Source organism: Puma concolor, chromosome C1 (genome assembly GCF_028749965.1).
Source record: "Puma concolor isolate L17-30 chromosome C1, mPumCon1.1.hap2, whole genome shotgun sequence".
Taxonomy (NCBI): domain Eukaryota; kingdom Metazoa; phylum Chordata; class Mammalia; order Carnivora; family Felidae; genus Puma; species Puma concolor.
Genome location: NC_141674.1, coordinates 95,076,441 through 95,093,973, shown reverse-complemented (window position 1 = coordinate 95,093,973; position 17,533 = coordinate 95,076,441).

Below are 17,533 nucleotides of genomic sequence, written 5' to 3'. Positions count from 1 at the left end.
TTCTTTGTGCCTCCTGGATGGATGTCTGTTTCCTTATCCAGATTAGGGAAGTCTTTGGCATTACTTCTTCAAATAAATTTTCTGCCCTCTTTTCTCTCTCTTCCTTTTCTGGGACTCGTATATTATGGGTATTATTACATTTGATGGAGTCACTAAGTTCCCTAAGTCTCTTCTCATGTTGCATTACTCTTCTTTCTCTCTTTTGTTCAGCTTCATTGTTTTGTATCACTTTGTCTTCTAGGTCATTAATTCATTTCTCTTCTTCCAGCCTGCTGTTCATTGTATCAAACTTATTTCTCATCTCATTTATTGCATTCTTCATCTCTGATTGATACTTTTTTAACTCTTTTATCTCTAAGGTAAGAGTCTCACTGATGCCTTCCACTTTTTTCTGAAGTCCAGTGAGTATCCTTATGATCATTGCTTTAAATTCTCTATCAGGCGTGTTACTTGTATCTGTTTTGCGCAGATCTCTGTTGATGGCCTTATCTTTTTCTTTAATTTGGGATAGAGTTCTCTCTGTTCTCATTTTGTGTAAGTCTCTGCCTGCTTCTGTGCATAAGAAAAGCCAGTTATGTCTCTTGTTCCTGAGAAGTAATGGCCTTGTGACGAAGAAATCATATAGCGCCCAAGGCCTGGCACTTCAGGAAATGTCTCCAATGCATGCTGTGTGCGGTCTGCTCTTGTGTTCTGGCTGCTGTGTCCTTCAGGCCAGTCATCGGCAGAGTCTCTCCTTGCCTGCTGCGGGCAGTGTTTTGTTAAAAGTGGCCTGAGTGGCAAGTTTTAACTAGGTGGGTTCTGATCTGCTTTTGAAATGAGACCTGTCACCACTCCACTGGAATTGAGGCATTGCAAAAATGTTTGTGATTTGTGATATGGGCAGGGGTTTCTGGGGAAGGGGACCACAATGCTGGGACTGAGGCAAGCTTGACTGAGCAGGGCAGTTCCACCAGAGTGCAGGGGAGTGGCCTTAGTGTAAGCAAGTTAGGCAGCCCGTGTCTGTGTTGAGGTGCATCCTGCAGGTGGCTCTGCTTTTATGCTGAGGGGCAGGGGTGGGAAATGGCACCTGCCATCTCCTTTGTTCCCAGAGAGTTATCTCCATGAACACTGCCTCTCAGGGAAATCCTCCAAGAAGAGCAAATTAGTCTCCCTACTGTGTGCCCCAGGTACCCTTCAGATCACTGTTTTCACACTGGGTCTGTCCCCAGGTTGTTTGCCTACCTTCTGTCCAGAAACAGCACAGTGCCCTCTGGGCTCTATCCCAGCCAAGACTATTGCCCTTTAAAACTCCAGGCTTTCAGCCTAGCTGGCTGCTAGAATTCACAAAATTCAGCCCCTTTTGCTTTCCAAGTCAACAGCTATGGGGAAGTGTTCTCCTTAGGCATTCCCCTCTGTGCTCCTCTTTCTCTTGCCCTTCTCTGTGACCATAGCTCCACCCCCTGTCGGAGCTAGGACCCATTTCTCTCCTAAACCACATCTACACACTTCTTACCTTCTTTGATCTGACCTCTTCTCTCCCTTTATTTGTGGAATTTCTTCGGTCATTCTTCAGATTGATTTCTGGGGTATTTACGATGATTTGATAGTTATCTAGTTGTATTCATGGGAAGAGGTGAGCTAAGGTCTCTCTGCTTTCCATCATCTTCTTCCTAAATCCTCTACATTGATTTTCATAGGTAGAGCCACACTGGCATTACTGGGATAAATTCTACTTGGTCATGGTATTGTAATCCTTTTTTAAGGTTTTATTTTATTTTATTTTATTTTTATTTTATTTCAACTTTTTATTAAAGTCTAGTGAGTTAACATATAGGGTAATATTGGAATTATGGATAGAATTTAGTGATTCATCACTTGCATATAACATCCAGTGCTCGTCACAACATGTGCCCTCCTTAATACCCATCACCCATTTAGCCCATTCCCCACCCACTTCCCTCCATCAACCCTCATTTTGCTCTTTACAGTTAACAGTTTCTCTTTTTTTGAAGCTTATTTATTTATTTTTAGTGAAATAGAGAGAGAGAGAAGGGGAAGGGCAGAGGAAGGGAGAGAGAGAGAGAGAGAGAGAGACAGAGAGAGAGAATCCCAAGCAGACTCTGTACTGTCAGCACAGAGCCTATATGGGGCTTGATCTCACTAACCGTGAGATCATGACCTGAGCCAAAACAAAGAGTTGGGTGCTTAACCAACTGAGCCACCGAGGTGCTCCATAGTTAACAGTCTCTTATGGTTTGCTTTCCTCTCTTTTTTTCCCCCTTGCCCTAGTTCATATGTTTGGTTTCTTGAATTCCACATATGAGTGAAATCATATGGTATTTGTCTTTCTCTGACTGACTTATCTCATTTAGCATAATATACTCTAGCTCCATAGTTGCAAATGGCAAGGTTTCTTTTTGATGGCTGAGTAATATTCCATTGTATATATATACTGTATTGTCTTTATCCATTCATTAGTTGATGGACATTTGAACTCTTTCCATAATTTGGCTATGGTTGATCATGCTGCTATAAACATTGGGGTGCATGTGCCTTTTTGAATCAGTATTTTTGTATCCTTTGGATAAATACCTGGTAGTGCAATTGCTAGGTAGTTCTATTTTTAACTTTTTGAGGAACTTGCATCCTGTTTTCCATAGTTGCTGTGTCCATTTGCATTCTCATCGATAGTGCAAAAGAGTTCCCCTTTCTCTGCATCCTCACCAACACTTGTTGTTTCCTGAGTTGTTAATTTTAAGCCATTCTGACAAATGTGAGGTGGTATCTCATTGTGGTTTTGATTTGCATTTCCCTGATGGTGAGCAATGTTAAGCATCTTTTCATGTGTCTATGGGCCATCTATATGTCTTCTTTAGAAAAGTGTCTATTCATGTCTTCTGCCCATTTCTTCACTGGATTCTTTGTTTTTTTTTGGATGTTGAGTTTGATAAGTTCTTTATAGATTTTGGATACTAACCCCTTATAAGATATGGCATTTACAGATATTTTCTACCATTCCATAGGCTGCATTTAGTTTTGTTGATTGTTTTCTTTGCTTTTTGGAAAGGTTTTATTTTGATGAATTCCCAATAGTCTATTTTTGTTTTCATTTCCCTGCCTCAGGAGACATATCTAGTAAGAAGTTGCTTTGACTGATGTCAGAAAGGTCACTTTCTGTGTTCTTCTCTAGGATTTTAATGGTTCTCTGTCTCACGTTTAGACCTTCATCCATTTTGACTTTATTTTTGTATACGGTGTAAGAAAGTGGTTCAGTTTCATTCTTTTGCAGGTCACTGTCCAGTTTTCCTAACACCATTTGTTGACGAGACTGTCTTTTTCCCATTGGATATTCTTTCCTGCTTTGTCAAAGATTAGTTGACCATATAGTTGTGGGCTATTTCTGGCTTTTCTGTTCTGTTCCATTGATCTATGTATGGTTTTCCCAAGTTTTTCACGTGGTTGGCTTCAAGTTTCATAGCGCTGTGGTCAGAAAATATGCATGGTATGATCTCAGTCTTTCTGTACTTGTTAGGGCCTGATTTGTGACCCAGCATGTGATCTAATCTGGAGAATGTTCCAGGTACTTTTGAAAAGAATGTGTATTCTGCTGCTTTATCTTGAAATGTTCTTAATATGTATGTTAAGTCCATGTGGGTCAGTATGTCATTCAAAGCCATTGTTTCCTTGTTGATTTTCTGCTTAGATGATCTGTCCATTGTTGTAAGTGGGTCTTAAAGTCCCCTACTATTATTGTATTATCAATGAGTTTCTTTATGTTTGGCGTTAATTGACTTATATGTTTGGGTGTTTCAAGTTGGAGGCATAAAGATTTACAATTGTTAGATCTTCTTGATGGATAGACCCCTCAATCATGACCTAGTGCCCTTCTTCATCTGTTGTTACAGTCTTTGGTTTACAGTCTACTTTGTCCAATATAAGTGTGACAACTCCCACTTTCTTTTGACATCCATTTGCTTTATAAATCATTCTCCATCTCCTCACTTTCAATCTGCAAGTGTCTTTAGGTCTAAAATGAGCCTCTTGTATGCAGCATATAGATAAGTCTTATTTTTCTATCCAAGGTATTTTGATTGGAGCATTGAGTCCATTTACATTAGAGTGATTATTGATAGATATGGATTTAGTGCCATTGTATTACCTGTATAATTAGTGTTTCTGGAGATTTTCTCTGTCCGTTTCTACTCTTTGTTGCTTTTGGTCTTTCTTTCCCACTCAAAGAGTCCCCTTTAATATTTATTGCATGACTGGTTTAGTGGTTATGAACTCTTTTAAGTTTTGTTTGTCTGGGAAACTTTTTATTTCTCCTTGTGTTGTGAGTGTTAGCCTTGCTGGATAAAGTATTCTTGGATACATATTTTTCCCATACAGCACATTGAATATATCATGCTACTCTCTCTTTCCCTGCTAAGTTTTTGTGAAGAGATATACTGCAAACTTCATTTGTCTTCCTTTATTGGGTTAAGAATTTTTTTTCCCTTGCTTCTTTCAAGATTCTTTCCTTATCTCTATATTTTGCAAATTTTACTATGATATGTCTTGGTGTTGGCCGCTTTTGTTGATTCTGATGGGAGTTCTCTGTGCCTCCTGGATTTTGATGTCTGTTTCGTTTTCCAGATTAGGGAAGTTTTCAGGTATGAATTGCTCAAATAAACCTTCTGCCCTCTTTTCTTCTTTTGGGACTCCTATTATGCAAATGTTATTACACTTTATGGAGTCGCTGAATTCCTTGAGTCTAAACTTGTGATTCAATAATTCTCTTTCCCTCTTGTTTTCAGCTTTATTTTTCCCCATAATTTTATCTTCTATATCACTGATTCATTCCTCTGCTTCTTCCATCCTTGTCATTACATTTAGTAGGTTTTGCGCCTTGGTTATAGCATTTTTTATTTTAGCTTGACCAATTTTTATGTCTTTTAACTCTGCAGTAAGGGAATCCCTCGTGTTTTCTGTTTTCTCAAGCCCAGCTAGTATTCTTATGATTGTTGTTTTAAATTCTGTTTCAGGCATATAACTTATGTCTGTTTTGATTAGATACTTACTTGGCCATGACCTCTTCTTGTTCCTTTTTGGGGGATGAATTCCTCCATCTTGGCATTTTGTCTGGATCTCTGTCCTCTGTGTGTTCGGAAACCCTATTTCATTTCCTGCTCCTGACAGTAATGGCTATATTAAGAAGAGGTCATATACTGTCCAGGGCCTGGCACTCCAGGAAGTGTTTTTGATGTATGCTATGTGCACTTTGCTGTTGTAGTTTGGCTGCTCTTTCCCTCAGGTCAGTCCTCTGCAGAGTTTCTCTTTGCCTGCAGTGTGGAGTGTTTAGACGTTGTCCATTTGTGGACTTATGGACCTGTGTATGGTGAGTTTTAACTAGGTGTGTTTTGGACTGCTTGCTAAAGATTCCTGGATCCTATTTCCCCTAGAACTTAAGTGTTGCAGCACTCTATGATCAATAGACTTGCTACATGCAGGGAGTTTGTGCCTGTCTTCTGGAGTGGGAGCCTGCTGCCACATGGGCTCTCAGCCACTCTTGCCCTTAGTAAAAAACCAACCAAAACAAAACAAAAAACAAACAAACAAACAAAAACAAAACACCTGCAGAGTGCAGAAGGGCAGGGTCTGGTGTAAGCGGCTCAAGCCTTCACTCTGGGTATTGTGTTTCTCTCTGAAGTCCATCTGTGCTGATGGGAGTGGTAAAAAAAAATAGCACCTGCCCACCCTAGGCCCTGGAGAGGGGAGTTCACATTTGCTGGTGTTCAGGAAACCCTCATGGAAGAGTGAACAAAATCCCCTCTTGTTCCCAGGGTTCTGTCAGATCCCTGCCTCCACCCTGTCTTTTTCTGAGCCATCTGTCCCTCCAGCAGCACAGTACTCCTGTGCTTTATCTCAGGCATGTGGCTGGGTTTCAAAACTTCAAATTTTAGGGACACAATATGGCACGGACCCATACTGATCCTCCGAAGGAGGTTCTTGCCATGTTGTGGCCGGTGCTGGTTTGCTCCAGAAAAGCAGTCACAGGACTGTTCAGGGGCACAGAATATGTGGTAAAGCACAGCAGACATCCCACACAGGTTAGCCGCCCTCAGCAGCTCAATGGTGCCTGCTGGGTCTTTTGTCCGCTGAGAGACAGTGACACCTCTCCCAAATGAACTCCCAAGAAGGGGAACTGTCTCTCCTGGTGCAATCCAGGGGATCCTCAGACCATGCTGTCTGCTCCTGGGCCTCTGCCCTCCTCTGCAGGAGCACCACTAAGTGCACCATGTTTGACCCCAGTGACGGCATGGACTTCTAAAACTTTAGACTTTGAGCTCTGCTGCTGGTCAAAACTTGTGATAATTAGCCTTTCTCATTTTCCCAGTCAGTGGTTCTAGGGAAGTGCTCTTCTTGTACAATTTCCTGCGCGCTGCATGCTCTCTCTCTCTCTCTCTCTCTCTTCTGTCTGTGATCAGTGCCCCCCCCTGCACAGCACCCACAATGCTGTTGTCCCCCAAATCACCTCTCAGCACCTCCTACCTTCCATGATCTTGCTGCTTTTTGTCCCTCTGGCTTTGCGGTTTGTCTTCTTAGTCCTCAGATTGATTTCTTGGGTGTTCAGAATGATTTAGTATTTATCTAGCTGTGTTTGCGGGAGAAAGCAAGCATAGGGTCCCCCTAATACTCTGCCATCTTCACTTTATAATCCTTTTACTATGTGGCTGGATTTGGGTTGATAGAAGTTTGGTGAGGACCTTGCATCTCTAGTCTTTAGGGATTTTGCATTTTTATTTTCTTGTCTGTCTGGCATTGATATGGGTAGTACTGGCCTCATAGAATTAGTTCTAAAGTGTTCCCTTTCCCTCTGCTTTTGGAAGGGCTTGAGAATTGGTGTTAATTCTATAAACATTTAATAAAATTCACCAATGAAACCATCTGGCCCTGGGCTTTTCTTGTGGGAAGTATTTTGATTGCTGACTCAATCTTTTTCCTTGTTACAGTTCTATGCAGATTGCCTTTCTCTTCTTGAGTAAATGTTGGAGGTTTCTGTGATTCTAGGAATTTGTCCTTTTCATCTGAGCTATTGAATTTGTTGGCAGACAATTGTTTATAGAATTTTTTTTTTAATCTTTGTAAGATTATTAGTGATATCCCCTGTTACTTTTCTTTTTTATTTTAGGAATTTGGATCTTTGTTCTTTTTTCCTTTCCAGGTCAGGCTAGCTAAAATTTGATCAATTTTTTATTGATCTTTTCAAAGAGCCATTGTTTCTCCCTTCTCTATTTTGTTTATTCATAATCTTTATTCTTGCCTTCCTTCTGCTAGCTTTGGGGTTGTTCACTTTTTTTTTTTTTTTCTGTTTCCTTAAGGTAGAAGATTAGATTATTGATTTCAGGGATTTCTCTCTCTTTTTTCTAGTGTAGATTATTATAGCTATAAATTTCCCTCTGAGTCCTTCTTTTGCTGCATTCTATACATTTGGGTATGTTGTGTTTTTGTTTTTATTTATCTTAAAGTTTTTCCTAATTTCCATTGTGATTTCTTCTTTGGCTTATTGGTTGTTTAGGATTGTGTTGTTTTATCATATATTTATATGAGTGTTCCCGTTTTTTTGATTTAAAAAAATTTTTTAATTATTTATTTATTTTAAGAGAGGGGGTGGGGGGTAGGGACAGAGACAAAGAATCCCAATCAGGCTCCATGTTTTAACATGGAGCCTGATAAGGGGCTTGACCTCATGAACCAAGAGATCATGACCTGAAAAGAAATAGAGTCAGATGCTTTACCGACTGAGCCCCCAGGTGCCCCACCTGCTATTGAGTTTTAATTTTATTCTCTTGACTTGGAGAAAATACTTTGTGTGATTTAAATCTTTTTAAATTTATCGAGACATTTTTGTTGCCTGATATGGCCTATCCTGGAGAATGCTCCTTGTATACGTGAGAAGAATGTGTATGCCTGCTATTGTTGAGTTGAATGTTTTATAATGTCTGTTGGGTCAAGTTGGTTTGTGGTGTTTTGCGTAGGTTCTATTTCTTTGTTTATCTTTTGTCTGGTTCTTTCAGTCATTATTTAAAGTGTGGTGTTGATATCAGAAGCTACTATTCTTAAGTGTTTAATTCTCCCTTCAACCTGTCAGTTTTTATTTCAGATATTTTGGGGCTCCATTTTAAGTGCATACATGTTATATCTTTATGGATTACTTCTTTTATCAATATATAATGTTTTTCTGTATCTCTCAAAACAATTTTTGTCTTAATAGCTACTTTGTCTGATTTTTAAAAGACACTTGTGGGGCGCCTGGGTGGCGCAGTCGGTTGAGCGTCCGACTTCAGCCAGGTCACGATCTCGCGGTCCGTGAGTTCGAGCCCCGCGTCAGGCTCTGGGCTGATGGCTCAGAGCCTGGAGCCTGTTTCCGATTCTGTGTCTCCCTCTCTCTCTGCCCCTCCCCCGTTCATGCTCTGTCTCTCTCTGTCCGAAAAATAAATAAATGTTGAAAAAAAAAATTTAAAAGACACTTGTATTTATTTTTGAGAGAAAGAGACGGGGAGGGGCAGAGAGAGAGAGAAAGAGAGAGAGAGAGAGGGACAGACGATTTGGAGCGGGCTTTGTGCTGACGATAGAGAGTCCGATGCGGGGCTTGAACTCAGGAGCCATGAGATCATGACCTGAGCCAAAGTCAGGTGCTTAACAAACTGAGCCACCCAGCCACCCTGCTTGATATTAATATAACTACTTTAACTGTTCTTTTGGTTACTGTTTGCATGGTTATATTTTTAACTTGTTTGTATCTTTAGACCTAATGTAAATCTCTTATGTACAGCATATAGTTGGATCATTTTTAAAACTCATTCTTCTAATCCCTGCCTTTTATTTGGATAGTTGAATACATTTATATTTCTGGTGGTCAGTAATAATGTGAGGCTTCCTTCTATCATTTTACAATTTGTTTTTCATATACCTTAAATATTTTTTATTCTTCAGTTCCTTCACTGCTATCTTCTCTTGTTTTCAATATTTTCTAGTGTATCATTTTGGATTCCCCTCTTGTTTCTTTTAGTACTAAATTTCAAGTTATTTTCTTGGTGATTGTCAGTGGATTACAATGTACATCTTATATACAACATTGTAGTTCAAATAATACCAACTTAATTTCAATATAATACATATGCTTTGCTCCTATATGCCTACCTTCCCCCTCACTTTTCATTTTTACAATCACAGTTATGTCTTTATACATTGCGTGCCCACTCACTTAAGTTCATAAATTGTTTTATGGAGTTTTTTGTAAATCTCATGGGGAAAAAATGAAATTACAAACTAAAAATTCACTGATACTGAGTTTTATATTTACCTATGTAATTACCTTTGCTAGCATTCTTTATTGTCTAATTGTCTATTGTCTCTTCAGCCTGAAGGATTCCCTTTAGCATTTTTTGTACAGCAGGCTACCAATCACATGTTTCTTAGTTTTTGCCTATTAGGGAATGTTTCATTGATCTGTTCTATTGTATTTTTAGTTTCTATATCATTTATTTCTGTTCTAATCTGTATTATTCCCTTCCTTCTACTGGTTTCAGGTTTTGTTTGTTGTTCTTTTTCTAGGTCCTTCAGGTATAAGGCTGGGTTGTTTATTTGAGATTTTTATTGTTTCTTGAGATAGGCCTGTGTTGCTCTATACTCCTGTCTTTGAACCACTTTTTATGTATCCCAAAGGTTTTGGACCATTGTGTTTTCATTTTTATTTGATTTTGTGTATTTTTTACTTGTTCTTTGATTTCCTAGTTGACCCATTCATTGTTTAGCAGCATGTTGTTTAACCTGCATGTATTTGTGGTCTTTCCAAATTTTTTTCGTGTGGTTGACTTCTAGCTTTCAAGTGTTGTAGCCAGAAAAGATGTATGGTAGGAATCTGATCTTTGATAATTTGTTTAGTCTTGTTTTGTGGTCTAATATGTTATCTGTTCTGGAGATTATTCCATGTGCACTTGAAAATAATGTGTATTCTGCTGTTTTAGGATGGAATGTTCTGAATGTATCTATTAAGTCCATCTGGTCCAGTAGGTCATTTCAAGCTACTGTTTCCTTGTTGATTTTCTGATGACTTTTCAGATGTGATGATCTTTCCATTGATGTTAGTGGGTATCAAAGTCCCCTACTATTATTTTATTATCAATTCATTCCTTTTTGTTAATAATTGTTTTATATATTTAGATGTTCCATACTGGGTGCATAAATATTTACAATTGTTATATCTTCTTGTTGGATCGTCATCTTTATTATGATATAGTGCCTTTCTTCATTTCTTCTTATAGTCTTTATTTTAAGGTCTAGTTTGTCTAATGTAAGTATTGCTACTCCAGCTTTCTTTTGATGTCCATTTACATGATAAATGCTTTTCTATGCTCTTCTTTTCTTTTCTTTTATTCATTTTTTGTTTATTTTTTTCATGCCCTTACTTTCAATATGCAACTGTCTTCTTTAGGTCTGAAATGATGAGTGTCTTATAGGAAGCAGATGTATGGTCTTGTTTTATTATACACTCTATCATCCTGTGTCTTTTGATTGGGACATTTAGTCCATTTAACTTCAATGTAATTTTTGGTAGATATGCATTTATGGCCATTGTGTTATATGTTTTGTGGTTATTTTTATGGATTTTTAATAATCTTTTCCTCCCTTTCTCTCTTATGGCTTGTTGGCTTTCTTTAGTGATCAGCTTAGATTCCTTACTCTTTTATTTTTTACACATAAATTATTGGGTCTTTTTGGTTTGTGGTTTCCATTCATTTTATTTATTTTTTATTTCTTAAGCTTATTTATTTATTTTTAGAGAGACAGAGGGAGGGAGAGAAGGAGAGACAGAGAGGGAGAATCCCAAGCAGGCTCTGCACCACCAGCACCGAGCGTGACGTGGGGCCCAAACCCATGAACTGTGAGATCATGACCTGTGCTGAAACCAAACATCTGACACTCAACTGCCTGAAACACCCCAGTGCCCCTTGTTTTATATATGAGATCTGCACTTAATGGTCTATATTAAGCTGATGGTCACTTAATTTTGACCTTGTTATTTACTCCTCTCCCCTCCATGTTTCTGATATTTGGCATCATATTTTTACACCCTTTTACTTATGAATCTTTTGAGTGATTTTTTTTACAGAAATACTTATTTTCACTGCTTGTGTGTTTTTTACTTTTTATACTCTTACTCATGGTTTTTCCACTCAAAGGCTCCCCTTTAATATGTCTTGTAGAGCTGGTTAGTGGTCATGAACTCCTTTAGTTTTTGTTTGTCTGAAAAACTCTTAATTTCTCCTTCTATTCTGAATGATAGCTTTACTAGATAGAGCACTCTCTGCTGCAGATGTTTTCCTTTTAGCACTTGGAATGTATCATGCCACTCCCTTCTGGCTTCTGACTTTTCTGCTGAAAAATCAGCTAATAGTTTTATGGAATTTCCTTTGTAAGTTACTATCTTCTTTTCTCTTGAGACCTTTAAAATTCTTTATCATTGTTTTTGGCCATTTTAATTACTATGTGTCTTTGTGTGGACCTTCTTGGGCTGTATTTGTTGGGGGATCTCTGTGCCTGCTAAATCTGGATCTCTGTTTCTCTCCCCAGATTCTGGAAATTTTGAGCTATTATTTCTTCAAATACATTATGCCCCCCTCTTTCTCTCTCTTCTCCTTCTGGGATCCCTATAATGCTAATGTTATTACATTTGATGGAGTCACTGAGTTCTTTAAGCGTATTGTCGTTAGGCACTATTTGTTTCTTACCTCATCAGCCTGATTGCTTTCCACTACTCTGTCTTCCAGGACACTAAGGCATTCCTCTGCGTCCTGTAGCCTACTGCTTATTTCATGTAGTATATTTTTAATTTCATTTATTGAGTTCTTCATCTCTGATATGTTATTTTTTATCTCTTTGTCAAAGGTCTAACTGATGTCCTCCACCCCTTTCTGAAGTCTAGTGAATATCTTTATGATCACTTTAAATTCTCCATCAGGCATACTACTTATTTCTGTTTCACTTAGATCTCTTGCTGTGATTTTGTTCTATTCTTTCACTTGGGACAAATTTTTCTGTTTCTCATTTTGTTACCTCTCTCTTTTTCTGTGCACCAGGAAAGTCATTTTTGTGGCCAAGTGACACATGAAAAAATGCTCAACATCACTCATCATCAGGGAAATACATAGCAAAACCACAATGAGGTACCACCTCACACCTGTCAGAATGGCTAACATTAACAACTCAGGCAACAACAGATGTTGGTGAGGATGCGGAGAAAGAGGATCTCGTTTGCACTGCTGGTGGGAATGCAAACTGGTGAAGCCACTCTAAAAAGCAGTATGGAGGTTCCTCAAAAAATTAAAAATAGAACTACCCAACGACCCAGCAGTTGCATTACTAGGTATTTATCCAAGGGATACAGGTGTGCTGTTTCAAAGGGGCACATGCATCCCCATGTTTATAGCAGCACTATCAACAAAAGCCAAAGTATGGAAAGAGCCCAAGTGTCCATAGATGGATGAATGGATAAAGAAGAAGTGGTATATATATACAATGGAGTATTACTAGGCAATCAAAAAGAATGAAATTTTGCCATTTGCAACTACGGGGATGGAACTGGAGGGTATTATGCTAAGTGAAATTAGAGAAAGAGAAATATCATATGACTTCACTCATATGAGGACTTTAAGAGACAAAACAGATGAACATAAGGGAAGGGAAGAAAAAATAATGTAAAAACAGGGAGGGGGACAAAACATAAGAGACTCTTAAATATGGAGAACAGAGGGTTCCTGGAGGGGGTGTGGAAGAAGGGATAGGATAAATGGGTAAGGGGCTTAAGGAATCTACTCCTGAAGTCATTGTTGCACTATAAGCTAATTAACCTGGATGTAAATTAAAAAACAAAACAAAACAACAACAACGAAAAAGAAAGTCATCTATGTCTTCTGCTCTTAAAAGTAGTGGCTTTATGAAGAAGAGGTCCTATAGTACCATGTGGTGCAGTGTCCCCTGTTCACCAGAACTCTGCACTTCAGAAGAGTCTCCGACGTATGTTGCTTGCTTCTCGTATTGTGTCTGAGTAACTTTTCCTTTAAGTCCAGAATTCTTCACTGACTGCCTATGGCAGGCTGTACTTGCTGTCTGTGGTGTTACTGAGATGCAGGCCAGCCAACTCTGATGGGGTGGGACTGCAGGAAAGCTTGGGGGTAGGGCAGCGGTTTTATCAACATTCTCACCGAGCTGCTAGTGCTGTCAGCTCCCCCCAAGCTCAGCTGCAGCCACAGGCCCTGCACGCTTTGGTGGCAGCAGGTGGTGAGGGATGCCACAGCAGCTGGACATGGTATCTGTGCATGGGGGTGAAGATCTGCTGAGTGGGGCATGTGCCGCATTAAAAAATTCACCCTGAGCCCAGGGCTGAGGCCAGTGGCTTGAAGTGGGCCAGTCCTAAGGAGAACGCATTCTTTTTTTTTTTTATATGAAATACAATTTATTGACAAATTGGTTTCCATACAACACCCAGTGCTCATCCCAAAAGGTGCCCTCCTCAGTGCCAATCACCCACTTTCCCCTCTCCCCCACCCCCCATCAACCTTCAGTTTGTTCTCAGTATTTAAGAGTCTCTTATGGTTTGCCTCCCTCCCTCTCTGTAACTTTTATTTCCCCCTTCCCCTCCCCCATGGACTTCTGTTAAGTTTCTCAGGATCCACATATGAGTGAAAACATATGGTATCTGTCTTTCTCTATCTGACTTATTTCATTTAGCATAATACCCTCCAGTTCCATCCACGTTGCTACAAATGGCTGGATTTCATTATTTCTCATTGCCAAGTAGTATTCCATTGTTTATATAAGCCACATCTTCTTTATCCATTTGTCAGTTGATGGACATTTAGGCTCTTTCCATAATTTTGCTATTGCTGAAAGTGATGCTATAAACGTTGAGGTACAAGTGCCCCTGTGCATCAGCACTCCTGTATCCCTTGGGTAAATTCCTAGCAGTGCTATTGCTGGGCCATAGGGTAGATCTATTTTTAATTTTTTGAGGAACCTCCACACTGTTTTCCAGAGCAGCTGCACTAGTTTGCATTCCCACCAACAAGAGGGTTCCCATTTCTCCACATCTCTCCAGCGTCTGTAGTCTCCTGATTTGTTCATTTTGGCCACTCTGACTGGCGTGAGGTGGTATCTGAGTGTGGTTTTGATTTGTATTTCCCTGATGAAGAGTGGCGTTGAGCATCTTTTCATGTGTCTGTTGGCCATCTGGATGTCTTCTTTCGAAAAGTGTCTATTCATGTTTTCTGCCCATTTCTTCACTGAGTTATTTGTTTTTCGGGTGTGGAGTTTGGTGAGTTCTTTAAGATTTTGGATACTAGCCCTTTATCCGATATGTCATTTGCAAATACCTTTTCCCATTCCATCGGTTGCCTTTTAGATTTGTTGGTTGTTTCTTTGCAGTGAAGAGGCTTTTTATCTTGATAAGGTCCCAATAGTTCATTTTTGCCTTTAATTCCCTTGCCTTTGGAGATGTGTTGAGTAAGAAATTGCTGCAGCTGAGGTCAAAGAGGATTTTTCCTGCTTTCCTCTCTAGGGTTTTGAGTATTTCCTGTCTCACATTCAGATCCTTCATCCATTTTGAGTTTATTTTTGTGTATGGTGTAAGAAAGGGGTCTAGTTTCATTCTTCTGCACGTTGCTGTCCAGTTCTCCCAGCACCATTTGTTAAAGAGACTGTCTTTTTTCCATTGGATATTCTTTCTTGCTATGTTAAAGATTAGTTGGCCATACATTTGTGGGTCCAATTCTGAGGTCTCTATTCTATTCCATTGGTCTGTGTCTGTTTTTGTGCCAATACCATACTGTCTTGATGATTACAGCTTTGTAGTTGAGGCAAAAGTCTGGGATTGTGATGCCTCCTGCTTTGGTTTTCTTCTTCTTCTTTTTTTTTTTCAATATATGAAATTTATTGTCAAATTGGTTTCCATACAACACCCAGTGCTCATCCCAAAAGGTGCCCTCCTCAATACCCATCACCCACCCTCCCGTCCCTCCCACCCCCCATCAACCCTCAGTTTGTTCTCAGTTTTTAAGAGTCTCTTATGCTTTGGCTCTCTCCCACTCTAACCTCTTTTTTGTTTTTTCTCCTTCCCCTCCTCCATGGGTTTCTCTTAAGTTTCTCAGGATCCACAAAAGAGTAAAAACATATGGTATCTGTCTTTCTCTGTATGGCTTATTTCACTTAGCATCACACTCTCCAGTTCCATCCACGTTGCTACAAAGGGCCATATTTCGTTCTTTCTCATTGCCATGTAGTACTCCATTGTGTATATAAACCACAATTTCTTTATCCATTCATCAGTTGATGGACATTTAGGCTCTTTCCATAATTTGGCTATTGTTGAGAGTGCTGCTATAAACATTGGGGTACAAGTGCCCCTATGCATCAGTACTCCTATATCCCTTGGGTAAATTCCTAGCAGTGCTATTGCTGGGTCATAGGGTAGGTCTATTTTTAATTTTCTAAGGAACCTCCACACTGCTTTCCAGAGTGGCTGCACCAATATGCATTCCCACCAACAGTGCAAGAGGGTTCCCGTTTCTCCACATCCTCGCCAGTATCTATAGTCTCCTGATTTGTTCATTTTGGCCACTCTGACTGGCGTGAAGTGATATCTGAGTGTGGTTTTGATTTGTATTTCCCTGATGAGGAGCGATGTTGAACATCTTTTCATGTGCTTGTTGGCCATCGGATGTCTTCTTTAGAGAAGTGTCTATTCATGTTTTCTGCCCATTTCTTCACTGGGTTATTTGTTTTTTCGGGTGTGGAGTTTGGTGAGCTCTTTATAGATTTTGGATACTAGCCCTTTGTCTGATATGTCATTTGCAAATATCTTTTCCCATTCCTTTGGTTGCCTTTTAGTTTTGTTGGTTGTTTCCTTTGCTGTGCAGAAGCTTTTTATCTTCATAAGGTCCCAGTAATTCATTTTTGCTTTTAATTCCCTTGCCTTTGGGGATGTGTCGAGTAAGAGATTGCTACGGCTGAGGTCAGAGAGGTCTTTTCCTGCTTTCTCCTCTAGGGTTTTGATGGCTTCCTGCCTCACATTCAGGTCCTTTATCCATTTTGAGTTTATTTTTGTGAATGGTGTGAGAAAGTGGTCTAGTTTCAACCTTCTGCATGTTTCTGTCCAGTTCTCCCAGCACCATTTGTTAAAGAGACTGTCTTTTTTCCATTGGATAGTCTTTCCTGCTTTGTCAAAGATTAGTTGGCCATACGTTTGTGGGTCTAGTCCTGGGGTTTCTATTCTATTCCATTGGTCTATGTGTCTGTTTTTGTGCCAATACCATGCTGTCTTGATGATTACAGCTTTGTAGTAGAGGCTGAAGTCTGGGATTGTGATGCCTTTCTGCTTTGGTCTTCTTCTTCAAAATTACTTTGGCTATTCAGGGCCTTTTGTGGTTCCATATGAATTTTAGAATTGCTTGTTCTAGTTTTGAGAAGAATGCTGGTGCAATTTTGATTGGGATTGCATTGAATGTGTAGATAGCTTTGGGTAGTATTGACATTTTGACAATATTTATTCTTCCAATCCATGAGCAGGGAATGTCTTTCCATTTCTTTATATCTTCTTCAATTACCTTCATAAGCTTTCGATAGTTTTCAGCATACAGATCTCTTACATCTTTGGTTAGATTTATTCCTAGGTATTTTATGCTTCTTGGTGCAATTGTGAATGGGATCAGTTTCTTTGTCTTTCTGTTGCTTCATTGTTAGTGTATAAGAATGCAACTGATTTCTGTACATTGATTTTGTATCCTGCAACTTTGCTGAATTCATGTATCAGTTCTAGCAGACTTTTGGTGGAGTCTATCAGATTTTCCATGTATAATATCATGTCATCTGCAAAAAGCAAAAGCTTGACTTCATCTTTGCCAATTTGGATGCCTTTGATTTCCTTTTGTTGTCTGATTGCTGATGCTAGCACTTCCAACACTATGTTAAACAACAGCGGTGAGAGTGGGCATCCCTGTCATGTTCCTGATCTCAGGGGGAAAGCTCTCAGTTTTTCCCCATTGAGGATGATGTTAGCTGTGGGCTTTTCTTCTTCAATATTACTTTGGCTATTCGGGTCTTTTGTGGTTCCATACAAATTTTAGGATTGCTTGTTCTAGCTTCAAGAAGAATGTTGGTGCAATTTTGATTGGGATTACACTGAATGTGTAGATTGCTTTGGGTAATATTGACATTTTAACAATATTTATTCTTCCAATCCATGAACATGGAATGTTTTTCCATTTCTTTGCATCTTATTCAATTTCATTCATAAGCTTTCTGTATTTTTCAGCATACAGATATTTACATCTTTGGTTAGGTTTATTCCTATGTATTTTATGATTCTTGGCACAATTGTGAATGGGATAAGTTTCTTTATTTCTCTTTCTGTTGCCTCATTATTGGTGTATAAAAATGCAACTGATTTCTGTACATTGATTTTGTACCCTGCAACTTTATTGAATTCACGTAACCGTTCTAGCAGACTTTTGGTGGA